We start from the raw sequence: 15,608 nt of genomic DNA, 5'->3' as shown, positions 1-15,608 counted from the left end.
GGCAGCCAAACATTTAAAGAGTAACTTTGAGAGCCTGACAATTTAAAGTTCACTTTGTGGAATAAACAAACAAACAAACAAACCTAAAGGATGCTTTCTGAGGAAACCACCATCACTAAAATACTTTTAAACTTTTTCCGTGCGAATCTTAATTAAGGTAACAAAAAGAGCACCCACAATTCTACATCATTCAGCCATGTTGAATCATGATTTAATCTAGTGAAGAAATCAATAAATAAACCTGCCGGGACCCAATAAGGAACCTGAGGCTATTCAAGACTAGAATGTAGGTAAGCATCATATGATCTGGAGAACTGAAGTGACTACATATTATCTGCAGTCAAGGGAATGAAACTACGCTGTATCTCTGGGCTGGGCAAGAAGCATCTTGTAATGCCTGGAGGTAGAAGCTGGGCTACATTAGGCACCCCACCCCCTCTTCAAACTAAGGTATTTTTAGGGAGTCCTCCGAAGGCAGAGGGCTCTTTGAGTTAATTCAGAGCCTGCAGAGGGCCTGGATCTGTCACAACAGCTTCCGTGTAGTGATCCCCTTCTTCATCAGGTGGCTCCTCTAAACGTACTGTCCTCTGAGTACTGGTCAACTAATTAATGCCTGAACACAAATCCTGAATTCTGGACTGAGAAAAGACAAACTGATTTGGTAAACAAATGATATGTAAAATCTATACACAGAGAGTGGCAAGTGACAAAGGAAATTGCAGATGCCCTTAAACACTCTTTTCCATCGATTGGCAGAAAGAATGTAATACATACACGGAGGAGATGGAGCATAAAATTGGGCGGACTGATTCAGAGGTTTGTTTTGATTTTTTTAACCATTTATTAAAAATAAAAATAAGTGTGCGTCCGTATGGGGAGGCGGAACAGGATTCCTTAACGTGACGAGGCTGTCGGCAGACGTTGTATAAATGAAAGCGTGCTCTCTAAATCTCCAAAGATCTAAATATACAGAAATGCTCAGTTATCGTGGAACTCGCCCGGGGAAGGCAGCCTTGGAAGTTGAAGGCGATCCCATCCCTGCAAAAGGAAAGCTAACAACTGGACGGGAACTTGCTGCCACTGCCTGAGGTGAGCTTCAGGAGGGGACCGGCCACGCAAAGTCTGAGACTGTTTTCAACCGGAAAACCCTTGTGTGCCCTCGGGGGTCAGGGGGTTGGGCTTCCCTGGAAAGACACCCGGCAGGGGATCTGGAGAAACCCACAGGGGCTCTGCGGCAGCAACGGGCTGAGCAATGAATTAAGATCTTAGTAAGAGAAGTAAAATGGTCTGCAGAGCAGGTAGAACCCAAGTTCAATCTTTAATGCTGGGGTGTGGGGAGTTCAGGGTCGCAGGGATGCGATCCTCCCTCAACTCGCCACCAGGTCTCTTCTGAAGGCGCGTCCCCCAGAAGGTGGGGTAAACGGAGACAGAGACTCGGGGCGGGGGGGAAGAATATCAAGAATCCAGGGCATCCCTCCCGCTGCCCTAGCGCCATACCTTTTCCCCAGGACCCCCCTTGGCTCAGAGTCCAGAAACCCTAGGCACTCGCCTGCCTGCGGGGGTCCTGGCGGGTTCCGACGCTCTCTGCTCTACAGCGAGGAGGCTCCTGCTCGCACTCTCGGCCGGGGGCTCTGTCCCTAAATTCACGCAGGCCTGGGGATTGGCTGCATCCCGCAGTTGCGGTCCACCTCCTGAGCAGCCGCGCACAGTCTCCTTCCCTCTGATGCTCTGTTACTAAATACTTTTCCCCCTTTTACCAACGGGGATTTATTTATTTTTACGTAGTCATCTGTCGGGGGCAACAAAGAGGACATCCCCTATCCATTGATAATCAGATAAAGATCACTCCCACCTTTGTACTTCTGCTTCTTTAAACAGCACAAAAATCGGTGTCCTCTCACGGGGAAAGGCGTTCCTCAGTCTACCCCCAACCTGTCCTGTGCCGACCTCGGGCCAGATGGGGGACTCTCTTGACTCTGCAGCAATTAAACAGAGTCACCTATCTTTGGGGCGGCCAGTTGCTTTTGTGTGGGGGATTTGTGTATATTTTATGATTATTATTTTTTTCTTTTACCGTGCAGCAAAGTTTTTAAAACCCCTCAGGGTTTTTTTTGTTTTTTGTTTTTAACATTATTTTCCTCCTCCTCGGGGACACGAGTTCCAGTCCCGGACACTTTACTCTCTCCCTCAGCTCTTTCCCAGCCCGTGTCCAATTTCTTTATCGTTTGTCCTTGATCTTTTCCCAAATTGCCCGGCCCCTGGTTGCCCCAGCACCTCCTCCGATTTGCTCCTCTCTTTAATTTGTCTTGTATGTTAGCCCTGGGTCAACGAGCCTTTTGTGCAGTGGTCCTGGGCCAGTGTGCGTGTGTAGTGTGTTTCTTTTGTTATTTTCTCCCATAACACTGCAGAAATGAAACACACATGCAGCTCTGTCGCCTCATATTTTCAGATGTTTTTCACACTATTGTCTGCTCCAGCCCGTTGAAAGTGCAAAGTGAAAACAGATGCATCCGAAAAAAAATTTTTTTTGAAAGGGGACAATCCTAGGATGGGGACTAACCCCTCAAATAAAGATAAGCAATAAATATAATATCAGATTTATAACCTGCGCTGAGCTCTCTTGATTAGCACCAAGGTGAGCTTCGGTGAGATTTTTATCATTTCCATGTGTCTGAACTACAAGAAGAAATCAATGGGGGAAGAGCTTTATAAATCAGCATTCATGTCAAGACAAATCAAAATAATGCCTCTATTATTTCAATCAATAAACCATTTTTATTCCCAACATCTGATATACACAGTGTGTGTCCGTCTGTTTGTATTTGGAACTGGCAGCTTCGCCTTATACCAAAACAAACCTTTCAAAAGTGTGTCAATAAAATTAAAAATTTAAAAAGAAGATCCCAATGGATGCCTCCTTCTCTTTCAAGCTACTCTATTCTCCCCTCTTTTAAATATCGCACCCTAAATCAGTAAGAGAGCTTGGCAAACTCTGTGGAGCATAGAACTGCTCTGAAAGGGACGGAGGAGGAGTGGCATGCTGGTTGACAGGAGAAACTGAAAGTGACCGTGGGCAGTGACTCAGGCAGAGGAAAGCCAGCCTGGCTCCTGGCTTCAACATATTCCTGAAAAGGATCCTACAGGGGTTTGTTGGCAGATTTGACAAGGTGCCTCTATACTCTGCAGAAAACCAAACCCACCACTTTCCTCCACTCCCACCAAGATCCTTCCAGCAGGTGTAAGGCTGACTTGCAGTTGGGGGCTAATTGGGGCGAGGCTAGCAGGAGGAAAGTGGGAGTGGGGAGGAAAAGATGGAGAGAGGGAGAGGGAGGGAGAGGGAGCCAGAGAGAGAGGAGGGAGAGGCAGTCTGGCTGACTAAAGGGTTGCTTTGTTAGTTTCAGGCAGATTTGAAGCCTTGTTTCTCAAAATATCCTGCAGTTTTGGCTTCCTAGGCAGCTTACTAGGTGGGGCCACAATTCTTGATCAGTTGGAGGAAGATAGAGAAGGGAAGAGATGATTCATTTGTGAGTCAACATTGTAGATATCTCCCAGAGTGTTGGTATCTCTGTGGCTTCCTTAGTTATTTTGTGCATTTCCAAATTTTGTACACCTAGAAACCAAATCTCAATCATCCTTTTGTTTCTCAAGGTTCATTCTTTCCTGTTCCATCTTTCTGCCATAAATGCAAAATTTTGACGAGCCTATTCCTAATCCATTCCTTTCCCCTGGAATGGGACGGAGAGGAAAAATCCTCCCAGATGGAACCCCAAACAGCGTTGGGTATAATCTTTGTTTGCATTCAACAGCTGTCTGTCCACCACGCCCCTCAGTCCCCAAGACCAAAGTGCATTCTTGGGGTTTCATTTAGGAAAGAAAGAAACAGTATTTTAAAAAAAATCGGTATTTTTACAAGCAGGAGTCCACAATCATTGGGAACTTTGAGACTTTAATAATCTCTCAGGCCAAATTATCACCCCAACAACTGTTTCCAAATAAATCGATGCAAATAGAAAAAACATGTTAGTAATCTGGCGGCACAGGTTTATTTTTTACTCTGAAAAGCCTGTTGGTTTTCTCTCCCTGACTCCCTCCTTCCCTCCCTTCTCCGCTTCGGTGCTTTGTACATTCAAGGGGCGGGGGAGGGAGAGAGGGGGAAAGCTTAGGCGAAGGGAACCTCGAGGCCGAGGGATTTCAAGGAAAGAGAAATAAACCGGGCGGGGAGGTGCGGGTTTCCTGTTCATTTCTCTCTCTAATGCGTCTCTCCTCTGGGTCAGAGCGCTAATGATGACCTCGTTCCTACGATTTAGAACGCGGGTGCTTTCAAACAAAGGATACAGGTCCTCTTGCTTTTCCCCGTTCGCTCCTCTAGCTTTTTACCTTCTCCTTTTCCTCCCTCCCCGATGTCCCCCTCTCAACACCCCCCCCCCAACGCTTCCCGCTCAAAAACTCTTCCTTCCTGCTCCCTGCATTCCAGTAAGGCTCTATTTCCTACTCCTTGGCCGGCTACTTTCCAGACGGGATTTCCAAACCCATTATATTGTTGCCTGAAGGGAACACTCCAATTTGCGGAGGCCGATTTCTGTTCCCATTCTGGTCTGGGATTCAGGAGTCCACAGATAAATCCACCGCTTCTGTCTTTCGGATCAGGCCCCTTTCAAGGCCGCCCTCAGTCCCACTGTTGGTTGCCCTAGGCTGCCCACATCTGCCTCGAAACATTTCCCGGTGTCTTGTTCTTTAGGTATTTTCTATTTGTGAACATGCCCAAGTGCACAAAGGACTCGAGATGCAGCGCAGGAACGGTTTTCCCTGGAGAAAATTGATAAGGATGAGGGTGGGCGGGGGCGCGCGGGGGGGGGGGTGCTCTCCTCACTGTGGGTTCTAAAGGGGGACAAAGAAGGATTACACAGCCGAGATGACCCAAGAGGCCTGCGGCGACCTGCAGCTAGTCCCGTATAGAGCCAATATCCCAGCTGAGACTTGGTCCGCTCCGCCCCTTTCCAAGGCTCCTCAGCAGCTTTCCCCGCAACCTGGCCAGCTCCCAAGGTGACCCCTTCTAGCACCCAAGAAAGAGGCTCTGAAAGCCCCAGGATTACCCGTCTATCTGGTTTTCTACCAAGAAAGAGCCAAACAACTGCAGCTCTGTCCAAAGAAGAGTTTTAAGAGTCACTTGAAATTGAGCCTCTGAGAGCATGGCGCTTTGCGGAGCTGTGCTAAAACAGAAATTCGCAACCCCCCAGGCCCTGCCCCAGGTCTAACAGGCATCCTACGACCCTGAGACCGGAGGGGTTCGGAAGCACCCGATTTGAGATGCAAGCCTGGAACTCAAGTCCTGAAAGCCCGCCTAGACAAAGTATAAAGAGAAAACTGCTTTCAAATCCAAAAACTCTTTTCCTGTTAAGATTTTATAAAACTCAGCTATAAATGCCTCCCTTGCTTCGGCTATTAAAATTGAGAACTTTAATAGATTTAAAGGAAAGGAGGACACAAAGGATATATTCCTTTTCCATTTAAATATCTACATTCTCAAATTGCTCCAGGCAGCAATTTCTGGGGAAAAAGTAGGGAGATGGTTGGGATTGTCTGGGGGGAGGGTATTATTCTGTCCTGATTATTTTTTTATTTTGGTTTCAAATATTTTTCTTTGTTATTTTATTTGAAAGACTCGGGGCTCCACCGTGAATAAAGCATTTTTTTTTTTGTTGTTTCAAAATTTTAAACTGACATAAGTGTTGGATCATCAGTTTTCCCTTTGTCTGCCCTGGTTGTAAATAATGGCTTTGAGATTAGCTAATTAAGGGGCATTAATCACTGATAGAAAGGGAATAAATCAAAGCCTTGTTCTAAATTTCAAACTTGCCTGTATAGATGTGCATAGCTACTCTATCTGGAGCAGATAGGTGCTGTTTGAATTACTGTTCTTCAGAGTAAACCAAATCCACTTCACTTTTAAAAAATGAATATTGTATTTATACAGCCCATTTGTGCCCTTAAATTAAGTCCCCCTCCCATTCTTATTCCATTTCATAAACAAAGTGTAGAGATGACAGCTATTAGGGGTTAAAAGAGCCAAACCTTAGCTTTTGCCTAGCATTGTGCTTACCTTTGGGTGGGTGGGGTGGGGGGAGTCAGAAAAGGGAGGGATAAACCCTAAGCATATACAGATGGAAGAAGGATAAATAGATTTGTATTGAGGTTTGTTTTTAATCAGAACACAATTTCTGTGGAAATTCTTCAATGCCTGCAGTATTTCAGGTATAATTCTCTAGACTGCATTCCCTTAGTCCTCTGCATAAGACATTAAAAAAACATTAGGTTCTGGTTTGTAAAAAATAAAAGCAAGCAGTGTGTGTGTGTGTGTGTGTGTGTGTGTGTGTGTGTGTGTGTGTGTGTGTAAGAAATGAATAAGGCTTCTCTCGCCACTGCATTTTGCTGTGCCAGTGATGCTCATTGCTTGTTCCACGCTCATAGCCCTGCACAGTATTTGGAAGCTTGGACCATTTCAACACCGACAAAAGAGGCTTTAAATAAGTACATGCCATAAAACAACAAGCCAGTCCCTGGGAGCAAGTAAAAATTTATTCGTTTCACGTAAAGCCCTCCGAAACAGTAAACACAGAGAAGATAATCCAGAGCCAGGCAGGGGATCTGCACGCCCTCGGATGGGTGTCTGTGCTGGCGTATGCGCGGCCGTGCGCGCATCTCGGCCTCTCTGCGCACCGCTCCCCCTACACCTCCCACAACTGCAAGTAAAGACTTGTGCCTTAAGATTCCCTACACTCTTCTCCTCCTTTGGGGCCCCACCTCCTTTTAGCAACTCCTCACAGCCAAGGGCTCAGTTCAAGATTAATGCCTGGAAAATGTGCGCGTCTGGAGGGCAGGGTAGGGTCCTTGGGGGTGAACTCCCATAGCCATCCCTTCCTGCCAAAAGAGCGTCCACACTGGGTATGCACCCTTAGGGAGCTGGTTGGAGAAAATGTCGCCTCCCAACCCCTAATTCTCCCCACAGGGTAGGCTCTATCCTTAACTGGACAATACTGACTGCCAAAGGCAGGTGCCAATTCCTTATGGGCTAAATCCTTCTAAAAGCCTCGGCCTGCGCAAGCCCCTCCCCTCTTTAGGTTGCTACTGCGTCTCCTTTTTTACTTTTATTTTTTAAAGTCAAGAACTTTATCATTAACTAAATTTAAGGTACCTAGTGTCCCGCGTCATTAAAAAGAGCCTCGAAGACTGCGCCACAGCGGAGGGAGGGAGACATGGGGGGAGAGGGACCCCGCAAGGCGGAGGGGCAGCAGGCGAGGGAAGGGATATTTGCATAAACCTTTGTCTTTAGTGCTTCTTAGGCTGCTGAGGGTTATAACGCTAATTACACAAGATTAATGTGGAGATTGTTCTCCATTGCTCACCAAGATTTATTTAAACAGTGAACTGCTCAAGATCCAAAGCCGTAAACCATTCCACCCCGCTGCCTGCCCAGACTACCCCAGCGGGAAGTTAAATTTTCACAAGTCCAAAGGATGAGAAGGTGAGCTGTCATTGGGTCAGAAGCTCTGTAGAGGCAAGTTTGGGGATACTGTTTAAACACTACTTCCCAGACGTCGGATATATAAATAATTAAGGTGCAATTCCCTGTCTTTTCCCTCTCTGAGGGCTTCCAAATGAAAGCCTTTTTCTGCGGCACTGTCTTGAGGTTTGGGCAGGGGGTGGGGAAGAAGTGGCGAAGGAGTAAACCCGGTGCCGGAGCGCCCCCTACTGCGATCTAAGGGGAAGAGACGCAATGGAGACATGCCTGAGTTTCAGCGGTCTGATGCTGTCCCTTAGCGGGCTAGAGTGGGATAAGGCCCAGGGCTGAGGGATTCTGACATTCTAATTCAGTGGGGACTCGGGCGCCTTTTTTTCCTCCCCAGATAATTTAACGTGCAGTCGGAGTAGAGAACCAATATTTGAGACTGATTTTCTGGGTCTTTCCAAAATAATTACAGGTTAGAGTGCCAATGAAAAAGTTAACTGGCTTAACATATAATGTTTATATATGTCCTTTGATATTTATAATTTCTGCTTAGAAAAATATAGCTCATTATTATCTCGGCTACTTGGGAGATGTTGTTTCAAAGATTTTTTTTTCAGATTGTTGGAAAACTTTACTCAGAATTTGAATGTCAGATTGTATCTTAATGTAATTTAAGATTTTTGAGACTAGGTTCTTGTTTTCTTCCTTCCTTCTTTGGGGTAAACATAGGTAGCAAGAACTTCAATAATATTAATATAAAATTGAAGTTGTGAGAAGGACTAGAAATAGCAGTTGGTTCAAAGTTAGAGACTGGATTCCAGAGTCACACTGAAGTAAGCTGCTGTCTCACTTTGAGCAAGTCTTTTAATAAGCTGTGTCTCAATTTTCTCTTCAATAATAGGAGCAATCCCACTGGTTAACTTTAAGACACTTTCTAGACTTAGTTTATAAATATACTAGGAAAAAAACACAGGATAGTGTCAATGAAAAAGTTGTGTGTGTGCGTGATTACTTGTTCTAGTCATTCTCCTAATTGACAATTATTATTGAGAATGCAGATTAATGAGATGTGGTCTTTTCTATAGTCGAAGCATAGCTAGGATTTTTGCCTGGTACCAAAAAGAATCACACACACACACACATATATACACATATATTAGGTAGACATACCACTAACTTAACATACCAAAATAAAATTAGACCACTTATTATTACTCCCATTCACCCAACCTAATCCCTAATCCTGTAATCCAAGAATACTGTTTCATAGTTTTCCTATGATCTCCACAAATGAATTAATATAAAAGGGGGGAGTTCCCGTCGTGGCGCAGTGGTTAACGAATCCGACTAGGAACCATGAGGTTGCGGGTTCGATCCCTGCCCTTGCTCAGTGAGTTAACGATCCGGCGTTGCCGTGAGCTGTGGTGTAGGTTGCAGACGCGGCTCGGATCCCGCGTTGCTGTGGCTCTGGTGTAGGCCGGTGGCTACAGCGCCGATTCAACTCCTAGCCTGGGAACCTCCATATGCCGCGGGAGCGGCCCAAGAAATAGCAACAACAACAACAACAACAACAAGACAACAACAAAAAAGACAAAAGACAAAAAAAAAAAAAAAAATATATATATATATAAGGGGGATTAAAGACCTGAATTTTGGGCCTCTGAGCAGAAATTTGCATAAAATCTTTGAAACTTTTTCTGGGTTTCAAGAATCAGCTCAGTGTCACTGATGGAGAAACTTCAGCAGAGGAACCTGATATTATTAGTACCATCAAAAGGATGTGTTGGAGAAGGCAATTAGAGATAAAACATCTCAAAATAAACAGAAAAAAAATTGTAAACAGCAATAGAATGTTAGGTTCTCACTTCATATAATCTCACCAAGAATCATAAGATAATATTGCATTAGATGATCGATAGTTACACTAATATTCGTATAGTTAAGATCTTTAAAGTAGTAAAATAAAATATCAACCATGTGAAATACAGAGCTCTTAATCACAAAATGTTTTTTTCAAGGTTTCCATAAGTATGAACATTTCAAAGACACAGCCCTGAAATTGTTCACACCCCATACCTCATTCATGACAGCAACTTCAGAACTGGCTTATCTGTGTGAATTTTTTCCTAGTAAATAAGTACCAACTTGATCAAGGGACTTGCTTTGAAGTCTTGTTGATATGTAAGACTTTCACGGTATCCTGGGCAACTCAATTCAAAAAATATTTCATGGTTACTTAAAAAGGAAAAAACCTGTCATCTGTAACGTTTAAGCAAAATAGCAAGCATCCATAAATAATTTGATTTCATTTTTATAATAATTTTTCTGATAATAGAAATATACAGAAGAGAATGTGAGTGAGCATGTGAGTGTGTGTGCAATACCAGTGGAAATAGTACACACGTGCAGGGGTAAAATGACACCCACTCTGAGAAGTCAGCCTCCAGACAGACTGGAACCTGGGCAGCCATGTTTTCACTCCAGAAGCCACCCCCACCATTGACCTCCTACAACGGACCAGAAAGGGATGAATCTCTTTTTCAAGGATGCAGAGAGAAATCAAAGTCTCTCTCTCTTTCAGGAATATGACATTGAATTCAGATAAAGTTAACTAGATAGTCTTTGTGGTTAGGACAGACAGCTGTGGCCAACTGGGAGCTGCGGCATGACCATCTTTACTTCATCTGCTACGCTCTACTGTTAGCATCTGCCTGAGGTCATACCTTATGAATCCTCCAAGGGATTTTGCTCCATTGGAAGGCAGAATGTTATAACTAGGGCGTTTTGACACTGAGGCTGTTGGTGAGGGAGTTATTTTGGAAATATTCCTCAAAATGCCCCAACATCTTTGGGGATATTGCTAAAGAGAGAAAAGAATTAGAATTTAACATAATTTCGATGAGGAAGCATTTTAATCCATTGTCATACTTAATCCTTATGTGGCGTGGTGAGAGGGGATAGTCCTTTTTTTATTTTTTATCTTTTTGTCTTTTAGGGCCGTACCCTCAGCACATGGAGGTTCCCAGGCCAGGGATCCAGTTGGAACTGTAGGGGGCAGGCCTATGCCACAGCCACAGCAATGCTGGATCCAAGCCGCATCTGTGACCTACACCACAGCTCACGCCAACAGCGGATCCCCAACCCAGAGATCGTATCCAAGTCCTCGGGGATGCTAGTTGGGTTCACTAACCACTAAGCCACATGGGAACTCCGAGAGGGGATAGTCTTCTAGTCCTAGTTTACATTCAAGAAATAGGAGTTCGAGGAATTTCATAACTTAAACATCAGTTATTCCAGGGTTGAAGCAGCACTTGGGAGCCCAGTGAGGATGAATCTAAAATCATTCTATGATGAGCCTTTCTATCAGTTATTTTCAATGTCTTGGGAAACACTCAACTCCACCCATTACTCATCAACCTATTGGACACCAACTGAAACAGATAATGTAACAGCTGAAATGTAAAGAAATAAAGTGTAATCTTTTGCAAAAACTTACCTACTAGGACCATCACTTTGGTTTTCTAGGGAACCTGGAAGCTGATCTTAATGTTGGAGGCCCCTGGGTTTTTCTTATAAGTGGATGCCCTTGTTACAAATATTTACAGACTGTCACATTTCTTCCTTGCCCACTAATTTCTTTCTCTAGCAAATTAATGTGATTCTTTTCTTTGTAGTATATCCATCATTCCTATTTTCAGATACCGTAAGAAGACCCAGAGGCCCCATGCTCTTTTTTTTCCCATTGTCACATTTTCTTTTTTTTCTTTTTGGCTTTTTGTCTTTTTAGGGCCATACCTGCAGCATATGGACGTTCCCAAGTTAGGGGTTGAATTGGAGTCGCAGCTGCTGGCCTACGCCAGAGCCACAGCAACGCCAGCCAGATCCGAGCCGAGTCTGCGACCTACACCACAGCTCATGGAAATGCTGGATCCTTAACCCACTTAGCAAGGTCAGGGATGGAACCCGCAACCTCCTGGTTCCTAGTTGGATTAGTTTCTGCTGCACCATGACAGGAACTCCCCACATTGTCACATTTTCAAGGAGCCCATCTTTACCTAATGATGCTTTAATGTTTTCTTTACTTATAGCCTTTTTTAAAAAAAAAAATACTATTAGTATCTTTCCATTAATATTTCTTCTGAGCCAAGAGACATATCTCCTCCAGCTGGCATATTTCCATGCTGGTTGGAGATAATTTCTGTAATAAATATTGCATGTCATGTCTTATTACAGAAATCTCTCTTCAGCATAAATGTCCATTTTGTAAGAGGATTAGTTGGGCTTTGCTGTGGGATACTTGTATTTTCACTAAGCTTTTCAATCCTTTCATTTAGTCGAAAGGTGATTAAAATGACAGAAAAGCATCTAAACTTGGGTATCGTGATCAACCCTCACAAATGCTTTCTTTTTTAAAGCAGATGCTTTACTCAGAAAGCACTCATATTTGACTGCCTTCTCTACTTGCAGCTTGTCAAAATAAGTTTTAGAGAATTCTAAACAGGCTTGTGGAGGGCACTTTCTCTTACAGCATCCTTTGCTGCCACCTGCTGTTCATTCTGCATTTACAAAAGCAGTAAATTCTACCTATGGCTGATGGTGTATTTACTAACACAAGGAATGAGTGCAAAGAGAAAAAGCTGATTCATAGCTGGACTTTTTCACATTACACATTTCAAAATTGATTTTTGAACCAACTGTATTTAATGTTTGCATTTGTTGATTTCCTTTGTCACACCTTGTCTTCCAAATTAATTGCATAATAACAACACAAAAAACCGTATTTCTTTTTCCTTTCAGGTACATCAGGCTGGTCATTCAGGCAATCGGTCTTTAAAATTTCTTGAGTATCTGCTATGTGCAAAACTGTAACCATAAGCTCAGATCACCGTTTGTGTCTTTAACCCACTAGTTAATTAGTAGTATTTCTTTTGTATCTCCTGCATCTGGCTACCCTCCATTGATTTGGCACTCAGCGGTTGCTTATACTCCTGCCTGTCATCTCTTCCACAGAAGATGTTGGACTATGGCAAATATTGATTCTTTGCTGTCTCTTCTGCTCCCTTTATGCCACTTTACTGCTTAATAGGACAGTTTCTTAAATCCAGGAGTTATATATTGTCTTGAAAAACAAACTAATATATGCTATCCCCAGATCTTTTGTGTGGATGTTAGGTGGTTAACAATATATAATGCTATTTTTTTTCTTCTAACTGTGCCCACCCCAGGTAATTCATTGAGCAGAAAGTCTCACCCTAACATTGCTGGAACAACTGGTGACATTTTTAGTACATCTTAGCTCCTTGGTCCAAGATGACAGCATTTTCCCTGTAACCACATGAAGCAGAAGGCTCAAGGGAGTTCTCTTATATAAGAGAACTAATCCCATTCATGAGAACTCTACCCTCATGACCTAGTTACCTTCCAAACACCCTCTCTCCCAATACCATCACCTTGGGGCTTCAAATTTCAACATATGAATTTTACTTCTATTTTGTCTTTTTTTTTTTTTTTTTTTTTTTTTTTTTAGGGCCACACCCACAGAATATGGACGTTCCCAGGCTAGAGACTGAATCGGAACTGTAGCTCCTCGCCTACAGTGCAGTCACAGCAACAATGCCAAATCCAAGCCGCATATGCGACCTACACCGCAGCTTATGACAATGCTAGATCCTTAACCCACTGAGCAAGGCCAAGGGTTGAACCTTCATCCTCATGGATAATAGTTGGGTCCTTTACCGCTGAGCCATAATGGGAACTCCTCAACATATGGATTTTAGAGGGACCCAAAAGCCAGTCTAAGCACCACTCTTTTCCATCAAACTTAGCAGCAGCAAGAGCATTACAATTACTTCTGAGAACACTGTGACTGATCCACCTTGTATAAATGTTCGCTTTCTTCATGGAAGAATTGTTTTTTTCAAATGTTACATTTTAGATAAATCACCCAGCTCAACCAAGCATTTCAAAACCACCTGGTATCCTTAAATGTTCCTGTGACCAGGCTTCTAAAATTCTGTAGGGCAAAAATCTAACAAAGAGAAGTCACCCACAAAGGTCGCTACTCCCATGCTCATCTTTGGCAGGAGGCAGCTATGTGCTGACATCGAAAAATATTTCTCAACTACAAGATATAGTTCTCTTTCATGCAAAGTTTTCAAGTCTGTTTTGCCCTTCCAATTTATTTCAGCTTTTCGAGGAGTGGTTTTTATAATGATTGGGGGGCGGCGATAACCGTCAAAAAGCTGTGGAAATGATTTAATGGTCCAGGACTTTGAAGTGCCTATTAAAGACATTTAACTAACATCATATTTCTCCCTACATTTTCCCCAAAATGCATAGATGTGGAAGTTTTCCAAATTGCTTTTCTTTAGAGCACAAGGGCCATCATTTTTGTTAGAGGGAGGAAATTTATTACTTTACAGGTTCCTCGCTCCCATGTGTTTTTCTTCAGAACTCGCCAAAGTTACTCTTTTTCATCTTCTGCTAACAAATTAAAAGACTTTGTTTTCTTAATGTAATTGTTGATACATTATAAAGGTGACCCCCCCCTTTCCCCTATAAATCTTCTAGTTTCTTCAAGTTCAGCAGCAGGTTATATGAGTCTAACTCAAGGAGTTGGGGAGTAAGAACTAATATTTGAATTACTAATGCTAAGCACTGAATGAGTGCTTTATTTCATCTGGATTTGCTCATTGCAGGCATGCACTCATGCAGTCAGTTGATAAACATTTGTTGAGAATGGACTAAGAGGAGAGAGGCCAAGATGGTGGAGTAACAACACCCTGAGCTCATCTCCTCTCACAAGAATGGACTAAGACCTGGGCATTACTGCTAGGGCTGAACTCTAACCATTAATTTATTCATGGTCTAGTAGAAAAAACATTCAAGTAAAAAGTAAATATTAGGGCAATATCAAATGCCTTAGGAGAGACCGAATGGTGGGTATGGGCTTTTGTAAGCAGTGTGTCTGGGTTTGAATCTAAGCTCTGCCATGTACTAGCTCTATTTCTTGTGCAAGTTTCTTCACCATTCTATCTTGGTCTCCTTGTATGTAAAGGGGGAATATGAAAAGTATCTATTTTAAGAAGATGTTAGTAGACAAGAGAGTGCTCAGAAAGTCTTTGTACTGGGTTTATATGCTGGCTACTTCACAACACTTAGATTTCAAACACAAATGCCATATCCTTGGCTAGGATTTTCCCATCTGCCCATAGGGTGCCCTCAAGAGTCGCTCATTCCTATCACATCCTCTGGTTCCATGTAGCCCTTATCACCATGTAGAATTATTTTTGTTTCTTATTTGCTCGCTGATTTATTGCCTTTTTTTTTTTTTTTTTTTTTTTTTTGCTGCACTAGGATATACAAAACAGCAGAATAGAGATGGTTCTGATTTTATTCATTGCTGCCTTTCCAGCCCCTAGGATTGTCACTGGCACATAACTGTTTTGCAGTTAGAATTTGTGAAGTGCGCTGCTGAATGTTAAGAGCTCTGACAGGGGTAAGCCCAGAGCTCTCGATGGGAGTATGCCAGCAAGACAGTTGACTCAGTCTCTTGTAGCATTACGGACAGTTTCCAAGGGGAACTGACAGCCTTCAGGGACCTGCAGACTTTCCATTGCCAGGGACAGAGTCGAGGGTAGGACACTTCAGGGAGGCCAGTGTAGTTCCCCAGGGAGACTATTCAATTAGTCCTCAGTGAGTAAGATGAGCATTTTTATCCCCATTTCCTCAGATGAGAAAGCAAAGTGGAGAGTGAGCTGCAGAAACATGCCCAGAATCCCGGAGTTAGCGTCAGAGCCAGGATTAAATCATCCCACTGCACTTCCTTGCCAAGGATATTACTATAAGGGCCTTGCAACCAGAAATGCTATCTAATGCCTGAAATTGTTCTTCATGGACCTAATTCATTCAGAATTGTTGCTGTGCTATTTTTCCTGCCCTGTAAAGACAACATGCCACTCCATGCTTCAGATAAAGGGACGCCTTCCTTGGCTCCACTTTGCTATCTGTTCAGTGATCTGACTCTACGTCTGGCTGCCTCCGTACAAACACAGGTCATTCATTCCACACTGCGTGGAGAATAGAAAAGTAATTTTCTGCG

General features: G+C 43.3%; 1 long non-coding RNA gene across 4 annotated transcripts in view; it reads right to left on the bottom strand.

Annotated features, from left to right (window-relative positions):
* Positions 1–15,608, bottom strand: part of LOC110257237 (uncharacterized) — a 175,883-nt gene that overhangs the window by 94,907 nt on the left and 65,368 nt on the right. The window contains exon 1 of one of the 4 annotated variants that reach the window (XR_014831283.1): positions 1,498–1,697. The exons of the other annotated variants lie outside the window; for them this stretch is intronic. This is a non-coding gene — a long non-coding RNA (uncharacterized LOC110257237). Of the gene's footprint in view, positions 1–1,497; positions 1,698–15,608 lie in introns of those variants that run through there. 4 annotated transcript variants of the gene reach the window in all.

Source organism: Sus scrofa, chromosome 16, assembly GCF_054392235.1.
Source record: "Sus scrofa isolate SSC_HxYL_T2T_F1_AM1 chromosome 16, Sscrofa_HxYL_maternal_Yorkshire_Landrace_v2.0, whole genome shotgun sequence".
Classification (NCBI taxonomy): domain Eukaryota; kingdom Metazoa; phylum Chordata; class Mammalia; order Artiodactyla; family Suidae; genus Sus; species Sus scrofa.
This window is presented reverse-complemented; position numbering and strand designations above follow the sequence as displayed.